The 13,514-nt window shown below is 32.1% G+C and overlaps 1 long non-coding RNA gene across 1 annotated transcript; it reads right to left on the bottom strand.

Moving 5' to 3' along the window:
- Positions 1-2,006: 2,006 nt before the first annotated feature.
- LOC140059138 (uncharacterized) lies at positions 2,007-8,973 on the bottom strand. Its single transcript, XR_011847124.1, has 3 exons — positions 8,953-8,973; positions 2,199-2,268; positions 2,007-2,066 (listed from the first exon to the last, which is right to left on the bottom strand). It is a non-coding gene; the product is annotated as an uncharacterized lncRNA (long non-coding RNA).
- Positions 8,974-13,514: the final 4,541 nt, after the last annotated feature.

Genomic DNA, 13,514 nt, shown 5'->3' with positions numbered 1-13,514 from the left:
TTTGGTGAATGTTCGTGGGCAAAAGGAAAGACCATTTGGATATGCTGTAAATTTATAAAGTTCTCCCTGATAGTGAAATTTTAGATACTTCTGAGAATCCTTGTGTATTCCCACACTATAATATGCATCCTTTAAGTCAATAGAGGCCATCCAACAATTCTTCGTTATCATACTTAATGCGGTATTGATTGTGTTCATTTTAAAGTGTTTATATTCAATATATTTGTTTAGTGATTTTAAATTTAAAATTATGAGTGCCCTATTATCTTTCTTAGGAACTGAAAAAGTTGGAGATACATATTCCCCTGGTTCATATGCACATTTAACCAGTACACGTTTAGTTAACAGTGTCTGTATTTCATGTTCTACTAAGTTGATGTGATTCTTTACAATACAATTTGATGGACGTGTAATGGTTGGTGGTGGAGGACTTAAAAATTGTATTATTTCACCCTTCACTGAATTTAGGATTGTATGGTCAGAAGTTAGTTCTTGCCATTTTTCTATAAATGTTTTCAATTGGCCACCAACAAATGGTCTACTCGATAGTCTAAGTATCATTTAAGATCATTTAACTCAGAGTGTGCCTTTACCTGTGAATCTATCGCCGGTAATTTGTCGATATGTCTGAGGGTTGTACCCTCTCTGAGGTAAACAAGGCCAACAGCCATAAGTCGCGTGCTAAAACGCATAGTGATACCAGACCGACCGACATATAGTGAACTATAGAGTCGCGTCCCCGCGACTAAAAGGGTCTTCTCTGTGTAGTGTATGGGGCATATCTGCCTACTTCTCCCTGGTTTTTCATAATCCTCCCTTCCAGTTTTGAATCAGTCATAACCTGTTTTAAGTCATTGCCAAATAGCATTCTTTCAGGTTTGTTTGTTCTTAAACATGCATTTTTGAGGTCTGTGCTTAGTAGCGGTCTTAATGTGTCCCTCCTTTTATACGATAACTCTTTGTTGACAAAACCCAAGAGGGCTACAGAGTCAAACAGGCGGGTAGCTGTTAGCATATAATCAGGAGCCTTTTTGGATTCTTTCGCCTTAAGCATATCTTCGATACAAATAGCAATGGCACTTGTGGCCTTTACGGCTGAGTCCTGTAGGGCTGCTACAGGCAGATCCCTTTGTCTATTAAAAGACTTCAGTCCATTCCAAATTTGGTCATTTACTTTTGGTACATATACTTCTTTTAGATTACCAGGTATCTAGACTCAGTGCAGATTCAAATTTAGCATTTATTATTTTTGCGATTTTTTCCGATATGTCAGGCCCAACAGTGTTGTCAACACATAGGGACGTATCGATTAGATTAAGGATGGAGTCTACATTTTCCTCCTCCACCTCTTCAAAATCATCCCCTCCGAATATGTCATTAGAGGTATCATGTGCTGCATGTGCAGTATTTGATGCTTCCTGTGAAGCTGGAGTGTATGCTTCCTGTGTGTGAAGCTAGTGTGTATGCTTCCTGTGAAGCTGGTGTGTTAATTGCTTCATTTGAGGACAATTGAATAGGCTTGGCTCTACTAAGCTCGCCCAACAGTGTATTAGTCTCTTCGGGAAGCGCGCCGGCGGAAAAACCCTCGCGTGACCTAGCTAGTACTAGCCTAGCCCTAGCCCTAGAGGCTAGTAAAGTAGAAAAGTAATCACTGTTCTCCATAGAGAAAACAAGAAATAACCTGTTCTAAAAAACGGTCTGTAGTGTCTATATACTTATCTGAATTGACCAGTCTAGGTGGCAAATCTACAAAAACTTTGAAACTGTAGTTTGGAAATTTATTCTATCTGATATAAATGAAAATGACTAGCAGCATGTACATGAACGGTACAACTGGCATACGCATGCGCGGTACTCTCTCTCGTACTACTCCGTAGCGACATAGGCTGATGACGAAATAGAATTGACTAACTAATTGAATGAAAATAATTTGTTATAGTAATATGGGAGTCCTATCATTATTTTGTCTTACCCGATGTTTGGTTTCCAAAATATCTGGTTTTCTTTTACATATTTCTTTAATTTGTTGCAAGTCATTAACCTGAAATGCATTTTCTAATCTGTAACTGTAAAGGTATAGGATATAGCATGAATTACATCAATACATTAACAAAATAATGATTTAGTTGTTTGCCTCGTTCGAAAATGTATTTAATATTCGTAGGCATATTGTGTTGTTCTTTAACTTTATAACTCACCTCGACATCTTGATTACTATACTGAATCTCCATTTAGCTTTTTTCTTTGGTGGTTTCGTTTGATTTGTTTCTGTTAAGATAATATAATTAATGGCTTTGGATGCAACAATAATATATACTGTGCATGTTGACATAAATCTGAAATATAAAGTTATCATTAACAAAAATGTAATGTAATACTAATTATATGAAACGTGTGGAACACAACATTTAAGGAAAATTTGACTTTTGTCATTCCCCATTTTGGTTATTTTTTTTCAGATCATTCAATCATACAATGACAGAACTAACAAGTAAGTACTTGACAATTGGTTTAACAAAAAAGTTAACATTTATTTTTAAATAATGATAGAACTGTTAAGTACATCAATAAGAATAGTTTTTCCACGAATACCTTATTATAATACAGTATTCACTTTTGTGAATGTTACAATTAAATATTGTTTCTCATATATTACTCGTTTAACTCCAACATAAATACATTGCTTTCAATCAATGTATATCGTATACGAACTTGTCTAATGATAGTTTTAAAACAATCAGTTTAAACAGAAAAACTTACGCAAAAGTTGATGTCATTTCAACAGTACCTGTATGCATGCTGACGATGCAGTATGAGGATTGTAAAAATTATACAAATTAGACTTTGTAGTTTGGTATCTAACTGTAGCTAAGATAAAACCAATATTTACCCTTCTTTGGTATTGTTGCAAAATATAAGTAATGTATACATACAATAATTCACAATATATGCTGTAGGTATTTACTTTATTTTAGTTAAACATATTGACTGTTTTTTTTAAAACATAGTTTTAGTCCTGCATAGTCTTAATGATAACATCATAATAGCGTTTCGCTCCTCAATCCAGATATCAACAAACAAATGGGCAATTTTTGTTTTGCCAATATGTCAATAGGATTTTGATTGAATGTTACCGTTTATTTTGTCTTTTTAAGTGACATACTACGAAAGTGATTAACTTTATTAAAACTGCAAATTACTTATTTACCTTCATTGTTCATATTTTGGGGGTAAAATACATTTTTAAGTTAACAGACTCATTGCCAGTGTAGGCTACACATACCGAACGACTCACAGTTTAATGTATAATGTACGGTATACTAAATAGTACGGACATGGCGATAATCTAATGAATTGAATATACATAATATAAACCTTTCTAATGATTCGATGGTGTGTGATCCGGTGTGGCCTACGTTGCACTAGTGTTACCTTGGTACTAGTAAGTTGTTACTATTAAACAGACGGTCCAATTTACCCGTATGTTGATTCGATAATAGAGATGAGAGACAATAACCACAGCCTTTACAAAACGTTTACTCTCTTTTCATGATTGCGGTTAAGTGAAAAAAAAAACACATGTGAGGCGTTGGTGATACATGGTGTTCACAAATGATTGAAAATTGATTCAATAGGTTATACAGTATTGTATGTTTGTTTCTCTATTGTAAGTGTTACATCTGCTAATTGTTTTAAGACGAATTAATACGTGTATGTATGTTGCTGTTTGATTCTGTCATAACATTTTTCAGCTGCTCTAACGAACAGTAACAAAGTTAGTGCGATAGTACACAGATTTCCTCATCTTTATCGTTTCAAATCAAGGCCATGTTTGTACCTTCTTTTCGTACCTACGATAGTCCATTGCGAAAGATATGCTATCATTATAACTATCGTTAATTAACAAAATTTTGAAAGTTCTATTATAAACACGCACTATATATTATAAGTTTAAATACACCACCAATATTTTCGTTTTAAGTCTCTTCTTTAGATAAGATAAATCAGAGAATCAGAGACGTATTTTACAAACTGTCCTTGTTCTGACGATTTTTTTAAAGTTAAAATAAAAAGTATTTATTTATACATGGAGTAAAAAAGGATTAAGACAATTTAATATCTGGATTAATCTCACATTTAATTCTTGATACATACATGGTGTTCAAATAGCGTGTTTATTTGATTGACAGCAGTGCTTTAGCATAGTCTATCGGACTGGATTGGAAAGTCCGTTTATTGTGTTTGTCGATGGTTAACAATATAGGCTTATGTAAACATTACAAGGTAGCTATACGTGGTGCACATTTGTAGAGTTTGCCTTAATACGTTTGCAAAGAAAGTAATTATAGTTTTTGGGGAACATTGCGTCAACACAATTCAGAAAAGTTGTTAATATGATTGTGCACCTTCTTAAAACTGTATTTAACAAAAACAATATTTTCAGATAAACAGATAAACGTAAAAAAGATCGCTGTTGAGGCCGATACACACTGTAAATGTAATATTCATATATTATTTGCTGACCTTTGAACGTTACCATGATAACTGCCCCGGATGTAGTACGCGATGAGCACATGTGCAACTGTATCACCGCACTGGCGGCACGCGATTTTTTTTCGTACATAATTTGGGGACCCCTCATGAAACGTCACAAAATAAACAGCCGTCGATTATTTTATATTTAAAGTAGTGCGCCACGTGCGTAGAGAATGTGTCAAAGCATTTTCAGTTACCTCATAAGAGCATGATACGTCCCATATTTTAGAATGACGAAAGAGTATAAGATCATGATAAGTCACATAAGAGCATGACGAAAGAGTATAAGGTCATTAAGAAAGAGTATAAGAGCATTAAGAAAGAGTATAAAAACATTAAGAAAGAGTGTAAGAGCATTAGGAATGAGTATAAGAGCATTAAGAAAGAGTATAAGAGCATTAGGAAAGAGTGTAAGAGCATTAAGAAAGAGTGTAAGAGCATTAAGAAAGAGTATAAGAGCATTAAGAAAGAGTATAAGAGCATTAAGAAAGAGTATAAGAGCATTAGGAAAGAGTATAAGAGCATTAAGAAAGAGTATAAGAGCATTAATAAAGAGTATAAGAGCATTAAGAAAGAGTATAAGAGCATTAAGAAAGAGTATAAGAGCATTAAGAAAGAGTATAAGAGCATTAAGAAAGAGTATAAGAGCATTGGGAATGAGTATAAGAGCAATATGTATGCGCATAAGAGCATTAGGAATGAGTATAAGATAATGATAATAAGAGCTTAATGAAAGAGTATACGAGCATAATGAAATAGTATGAGAGCATGACGTCACCGCATGAGAAGAGAATGGTTACTGGCGTTCCATATTAGCGAGCTCTCTCTCGCTCTTCGACCTGTTCGTTCAAAAGAAGAATGGCTGCTGTTACAGCATGTGAGGTGTGTTCACCTCCAGCTTTCAGCTTTGATGCCAAAAGAAATCCGTTCTCAATAGCCTAACACTACCATCACGCAAAACACTATTTATTATTAATAGAAATTACAATTTAAACACGTAATTCGTTGATAATAAATTCTATTAAAAAACACCATGAACTAAAGGCTGTACTTATTTTGACAATCCACATAAAACGCCGCTATTCTTTTATAAAATCGCACACCGCAACCACAGCGGAGATATAGGCCTAGAATCGCATTGCAGTTGTAATCAATCTATACGCTTGGGTGCAAATGGAACAACAAATTTAACTGATGGATTATTCATGTGTATTTTGTGACGTTTCATGAGGGGTCCCAAACTTATGTACGAAAAAAATATCGTTGGCGGCACTCTGATTGAGGTAGCAACGTACGTGTGCTTTTTATTTTAATAACTCCAAGTTATTTACAGTAACCACAACAACAACACCTAATGTCAAACTATTAAAACGACAACGATCGAATGTCGCAATTTGATTTATGCTGCTGAACATTGATCTACTGTGGTTGTTTAGTTTTATTTTCTGATTCTACAATGTGATTGATCTATTTTTTTAGATTTATTTATTTATTTATTTAATTTTTTTTTTTTGTCTTGTTTGTTTCTCTTAATTTCCAATCATCTTTTTCATTTTTAATATACCTTACCATTTCTGTTTTTTATTTTGTATTGTATTGCAATGGAGGAAAATAAATGTCTTTTGAAATGAAATGTAATGACATTCGTGACAACGAAAAAGCAACAAGAATAACGTCATTGTCTTATGCATATTCATTTGACTAGATAATGCCCTTTAATAGTTTCTGCCTAATTAGAAAAAGAATAATTCTGCTGGAATAGGGAATAAGTAAAACAATCCTGAATTTGGAAATTGAATTACGAAATTGTTATATCGCTTTAAGCTGGTTTTCATTATGCAAATGTATTTACTATGCGCATGCGTATATATATGTTAATCTACTTTCTATGACGTGAAAAAAATATGCAACAAATCAGAACCCATGAATGTTTGATTCTCGCGAATATACTCGCGATTCGATGTTGAGACGATTTATGAAAAGTTAAGTATTTCGGAATGCGTCTTCAGATGAAGATACTACTACTACTACTACTACTACTACTTTGTTCATATCTCACAAATGGAAACTAACTTAAGGTTGCCTATGATAAGTTGGGATTGTAAAACGGAATGTGTAGGTTATTGTCCTCCTGTATGTTGTTTTTCGTACATTAATTTTTTTGTTATTTTGTGAATGTTGGAGGAAGTACATATATTATTATATTATTATTAGAAAATGAATAACCAGATATTCATAAAAAAACAAAACCAGAATACAGATTATATGCATTAGATGTGTATTTCAGAGGTATAATTCAGAAAAATACTAAAATATAATTATTACATAACACAGATTTTCTTGATGATCTCGCCAGTCTAGGAAAACTCGACTTTTTTAATACTTTATTATAATACAGAATTCACTTTTGTAAATTTATTATTATATTACGTTCTTCGAAATTTGTTTGTTTTAATAGGCGTGATTTCGCTCGAGATAAATTATATATGTATAAAGGTGTATTATAAAAACAAAAACCATTGTGGACTGTTAACATTATTTTTATTTAAAAAATGAAAATTATAACTTTATAATTACTCGGATAGTTGCATAAATGCATTTGAAAGGCGAACAGCATAAACTGTAAACTATTATTTGAACTCGTCACTTTGACGAGTTCGGGTTATCTGCGCAAACTCAACATGCACATACGTATGAACGCCGACAATTCTTATGCCATCCTATGACATGAATTAAATATGTTACAGTGCTGAATTGTACCTATTTTGTAGCATATAGCATATTACAGTATTTACGGAATACTCTGTATATGTTATATATAATTATTGTAGTATAGACGAATTAAAAGACCCGTCATTTAATCCAATTTTAACAAGACGCGACAAACATTTACGAAAGAGATGAAAATCTGACTTTTTGAATTTAACTGGCCATACGATGACGTCATGACATCAAATAGACAAAATGTGTATATGAATTCATATCTACAATTCAACAGCTTCCAAAATACGTTATAATCATGCAAGTCACTTTTCATTCATAGGAGCTAATGACAGATTGAAATGTACTGTATAGATAAAATTAAGCAAGTCACGTTATTCTACTTTTTTTTATTTGATCACGTAATAACAATTAAAATTGTTTTAACTCATGTGAAAGAGAATTTATTGAGAAAAAACATATTCAAATATAGGACGATATGGGGAAAGCATAAGCGCAATGTCCTCTATGAAATGGGATTAATTAGTACTAAAGCGAAAAAATCTTATTTTTTAAATTCGAGTGCCCATATGGTGACGTCAAAAGATCCGATAGATATAAATTGTACATGAATTGATAACTACAACTCATCAGCTTCCATAATAACATTTAAAATATGTGGGTCACTAGCCATCCTGAGGAGCTATAACTGATTAAAATTAGGTATATTTTTGCACAAATTTGCATTAAATTACCCATTTTTTAGCACACGATTCTTGAAGTATAACGGGCACGGGATCTTCTACATATTAAGATATGAAAAACAAAAATAAATTTCAAAAAACATTTTTCTACGCTTTTTACGAGCTGCGCGTAAGTGCGTGCGCAAAACGCAAACAATTTAGAAAATTTTGAAATGCTCAAAATGGCCTGAAAAATGTACGCGAAATTGATTAAAAATTAATTTTGCGCATTTTGAAATTTCAAAAACTCGTACTTGCGTAATTTTTTGCGTAGCACGCCATTTTTATCATGTCAAAAGTTGCTCCATATTATGAAATACACTTTCGTTAAGTTTCATTGAAAAATAATTTTTTTTTTCAGAATGTATGAGTAACAATAAAATGTCATAAAATCGCGCGTAACTTGCGCTGCGCGACTCTGACGTCATATAACAAAGTGTCTTGCACATCTACAGCTACAGGCCAACCTTATAAAAAAGATATAAAAACTTATGTTGACCAGAATTAGAGATACACGTGCAAAAAAATTCCAGGAAAGAAATAAGAATAAGATAAAAAAAAAATATCCTGACAATAACAAGGGGTTATCCGCCAAGTGCCAAAATTTAATTTAATTCCTTTCTTTCAAACAGAAATATATCACACTGATCAGGAAGCAATGTAGTGCTGAACGGCCTAGAATCTATTAGAATCAAGATATTTCACTGCAACAAAATCCATGTAGACCTTTCATACTTAAGCCAACATTATGCCTTTAAGGTGTAAACGTCATGGAAACCATAATTATAGTCCCGAACAGCATGTTATACTTAAGTCAGCGTAGGCTTATACGTTGTACACCTACATTCATATAGAAACTAGATAATCTGTTTCAACATAAATACTTGCTATCAATAAATGTAAAATGCTATACTTGCCTACTGATAATTTCAAAATAAACAGTTTGAACAGAACAACTTACACAACAACTTACACATAATTCTTCAACTTTTCCACAGTTATGTACGCTGACGATACTGTATGAAGATGTTCTAACTAATTTAGACTTTGTACTCTTTTATAGTAACTCTCTGCTTAGCTTCGTTAAAACAAACAAAAACCATTGCCATATAGTGTATGTATACAGACCATAATTCACCAGTATTTCCCTGTTGATTTAGTTAAAACGTATAATAATGCCTGTCATTGTCAATAGTTCATGTATGCTTACGAGGTTATATGATGATTGTCTAACGTATACAGATTAGACTCTTTTATCTAACTGCAGCCAAGTAAAACAAATAATAAGAGTCACCATAGATCTAGTTCTTTATATTATTTATTTTATTTTATTTTAACATTTAGATTGTTTTTCAAGTATTGTTTAATCATGTAGTCTGTAATAATAAAATCATAATGACGTTTCGCTCATCAATACAGGTATTATATCAACAAGAAATTAGCCTATTTTGGCATTAACTAACAAGTTTCCAAATAGATTATTTAGTCTGATTTTATGAACAGTAATTATTCATGTTTTTGAGGGACAATATATGTTTAGGTTGACACACACGACGACTTGTTGCGTGTATGAAATGTACTGTTTGATTGTGTCATTTCATCTTTTAGAGAGAAACCGAATGAAATAAGAACACTTTACAGCAGCTGCTAAAGAACATCACTTGTTGCGATAGTGTATGATCTACGTCTTTGGCCTGGAATGGAGTTAGGAAAATTAGAGGTATGGGGAAGAAAAATTATGAAATGGAACACAGTTTTAAACCAAATGATTTTAATATTTTTTTATTCTAGATTATGAAATAAATTTTAAATGTGAAATGACTGCATCTTATGAAGTGTTTAAAAATGAAATGAATGATAAAAGTGCAATAAAATTAAAAAAAAATGATGTAGATGATGTTAAGAAATATATGGAAAGGGTAAATGTTAGTAAAGCAAAGGGTCCGGACGGTGTATCAGGGCGTTTGATTAGATCATGTGCCTCTCAGCTTTCACCAATAATAAGCCAGCTTTTCCAGTGTTCACTGAACACGGGGGTGGAACCTGATCTATGGAAGGTCTCTGAGATTATACCTGTTTCGAAAATGTGTAACCCTAAAATCATTAACGACTTCAGACCAGTGGCATTAACATCTATTCTAATGAAGATCCTTGAGAAAATTGTTAGAAGTCAACTAATGTCTGAATGTAGTGATTTTATGGATAATAACCAATTTGCATATAATGTAATAGAGGGGTCGATGATGCTATTATAACCTTGTTAGACCTGGTGGTTTCACATCAAGGGGACCTATGCTCGAGAGCTATTCATAGACTTTTCATCTGCATTTAATTTGATGCATCCTCATATTTTAATGAATAAAATGTCTGAATGTAAGGTTAATCATTACCTTGCTCTATGGGTTGGTGATTTTCTTACAAATCGGCTACAGTATGTTAAAAGTTGGTAAATCTATCTCAGAGATTAGAAGGATCAACACTGGTGCACCCCAGGGGTGTTGTCTGTCACCAAGTTTATTTACAATATATACTAGTGAATGTCGATCTTCATGTAGCATGTCATATAATCATAATTATATGGGATTTTAGGAAAAAGAAAAATGAAAAAAGTTATCTGATAGTTAATGATCAGACAATTGAACGTGTTCATGAAACCAAATATCTTGGTACACATATTGATGATCAACTTAGTTTTGAAAAAAATACGGCCGAGATAATTAAGAAAGGTCACCAAAGGTTATATTTCCTAAGAAAGCTAAATAAATTTCATGTTAGCTGTGGTACTTTAAAATTATTCTATGAAACAGTTATTCAATCAGTACTAGTTATCTCTTTTATTGCTTGGTTCGGTAATTTAAATGAAACACACAAGAAAGGTCTCATTAGAATTACTAAGATAGCATCAAATATAATTGGTTGTACGGTTAATGATTTAAAATATCTTTATGAAAAACATGTCCTAAGTAAATTAAGTAAAATTTTAGAAGATAAGAAACATCCATTACATATGAGATTTTTTAAGAACAAGTCAGGCCGGTTACGGGCTCCAAGAGCTGATACGTCAAGAAACCGACTGTCTTTTGTACCAAATTCAACTCATATTTTTAAATCAAAGATTGTTAGATCATAATAGCGCACATGCAATATATATTTTAAAGTTCTATGTATGATGTAATTATGAATGTTTTACCATATTTTTCTGTCGAGGAAAACAATTTTTCCATGTACAATTTATTTTATATGGAACGAATAAAGATTTGATTGATTGATTGATTTTATTTTATTTCATTTACACCTATATATTGTTTTTTTTTAAATATTGTTTTAGTCACGTAGTCTTCATTGATAACATCAAAATAACGATTCACTCATCAATACAGATATTATACTAACGAACGAAATTTGGCTTTTTGTTTTTGGCATTATGTTAAAAAAACAGTAATTAAATATTTTCCATGATTTTTTTTTATGAACCCTTATTTTTCATGGTTTTGGGGGACAATATATCTTTAAGTTGACAGACACAGTTGGCGGCACACACGACGACTTGTATGGATTTTACTGTATGATTGTGTCATTTTATCTTTTAGAGAGAAACCTAATGTAATAAGAAAACATTACAGCAGCTCTAAAGAACATTACTTGGTCAGATAGTGTCGAATGTAATTTATAAAAATTAAGATGATATCAATATAATTAGCATCGACATAATTATATCACAACCTTTGTCATATTATTTGTCAATTACCACGATTTCTTATCCATAAAGTCCTATTTAAACGTGTTATTGCCATAAGTGGCAACCTAATTATGTGTATTGAAAGTAAGTTTATTTGTGGAAATAACTTAAGATTAAACACACCGCTAGTGTTTTCGTTGCAATGCTCTTCTTTTATAGATAAGATAAATCAGTAACAAACGACGTATTTTACAGAGTGTACTTATTCTGACGATTTTTTTGCAAGTTAAAAAACATGTTTATTTAAAAATGGAGTAAAAATAAGATTAAGAAAATTTATTATCTACATTTATCTAAAATGTAAGTCTTGGAACGTTTTTTCTCGGGATTTTATAAATTCTTTAAGCCTGTTTTCCTGTCAACGTAACGTTACGGCGAGTTGCATTGAGTTGATCGGATTAAACGATTTTGCAGAAAAACGGGGTAAAAATAAACGTTAAAAATCCTTAAAACGGTTAGGCCTAAATGGTTCAAAAAGTACGTTATTGTAGTTAGTGGAAAAATAGGTACGCGCTGACAATTCTTGAATTTTTACAACGCGATGATGATGTTTTTCACCTGTTTTGTACACTTGTATTTAATTTATAACTATTGTAAGTTAAACTAAATTATATTATAAAAACAATTTAATCTAATATTTATTTTTTTGTTCGCATTTTAAAACAATGTATATAGTATGTATATATAATACATACCGAAATAATTATATAACATTAGTAAATGTATCGTATGCTGTAGCCTACATTTACTGAAATACAGACGTTTTTTTTGTTCAAAAAATAACTTTGACTTCTAGTTAAAGTTTTCGATCAAAACATATCTCATAATGCAACACGCTTGTTTGGCTACTATGTGTGCATAATCATTAAACTTCCTCGCGATCTGTGTGAAAACACCTTCTCAACCTTGATGAGTTGTAAACAATCCCAATTAGCATCATGCATAATGCGTACTCGTGGTTTGAAATCTTTATTTAGTTTCGATCGCGACGATTTTCCAGACGAAATGTAGGCCTAATCAGATTAATTTACCTGTTAATTACGTAAACTTGTTGTTTTTGGCTGATAAAATGTTGACCAGACGTTAACCTAGAGTATGGTTGTTCTATGTTACACATATTTCGAAGATTATGGGTAGTATTTTCAGTTGAATTCGTCTGGGTAAAACATTGTTTATAATAATCTGGGCCATGAAACCTATGACGGTAACTCTGTTGATATTTTTTATTTTAAGTATGATATTCAATTACTTAAACAATGGCTCATAAAGTTGCCATGTCTTTTTCAATAAATTAATTCTAGCAGCTTTTTTTCTGGAGCTTAAGAAGGTATTTTAGTGTACGATCATAATTTACTGCCCCAACTAATGTGTTTATACTGGAGGTGCGGTAGAACTAGTGTATTATACAGATTTGTTAAAATAATAGTTTAATAAAATGTCTAGTTTTTATCAATATTCCAATAGACCTAGCGGTTCCTTTTCTTTTAAGCCTTATATGATTTTTCCAGCAAAGGTTCTCATTTATTACAACCCCTAGACATGTTACGTTTTTTTTTTTCAAATGTAGTGTTATTCATTTTCAATTCAATGTTGGTTGTAATTCTACGCCTTTGGGCAGTTTTAAAGATTACGTAATTTGTTTTGCTGGTGTTTAACAGAAGTCTATTAGCTTTGAACCACATATTCATCCTACCTAGTTTCACATTCAACGTGTTTTCAAATGCGTTCAACCCTGTTGTATCATCGGTAAAGCTAATCAATTCAATGTGTGTGCTTGAGTTACATATATCGGTCAC

This window comes from Antedon mediterranea, chromosome 9 (genome assembly GCF_964355755.1).
Source record: "Antedon mediterranea chromosome 9, ecAntMedi1.1, whole genome shotgun sequence".
NCBI classification, from domain to species: Eukaryota; Metazoa; Echinodermata; class Crinoidea; order Comatulida; family Antedonidae; genus Antedon; species Antedon mediterranea.
Note: the sequence above shows the minus strand (reverse complement) of the source record. Positions and strands in the feature narration are given on the sequence as shown.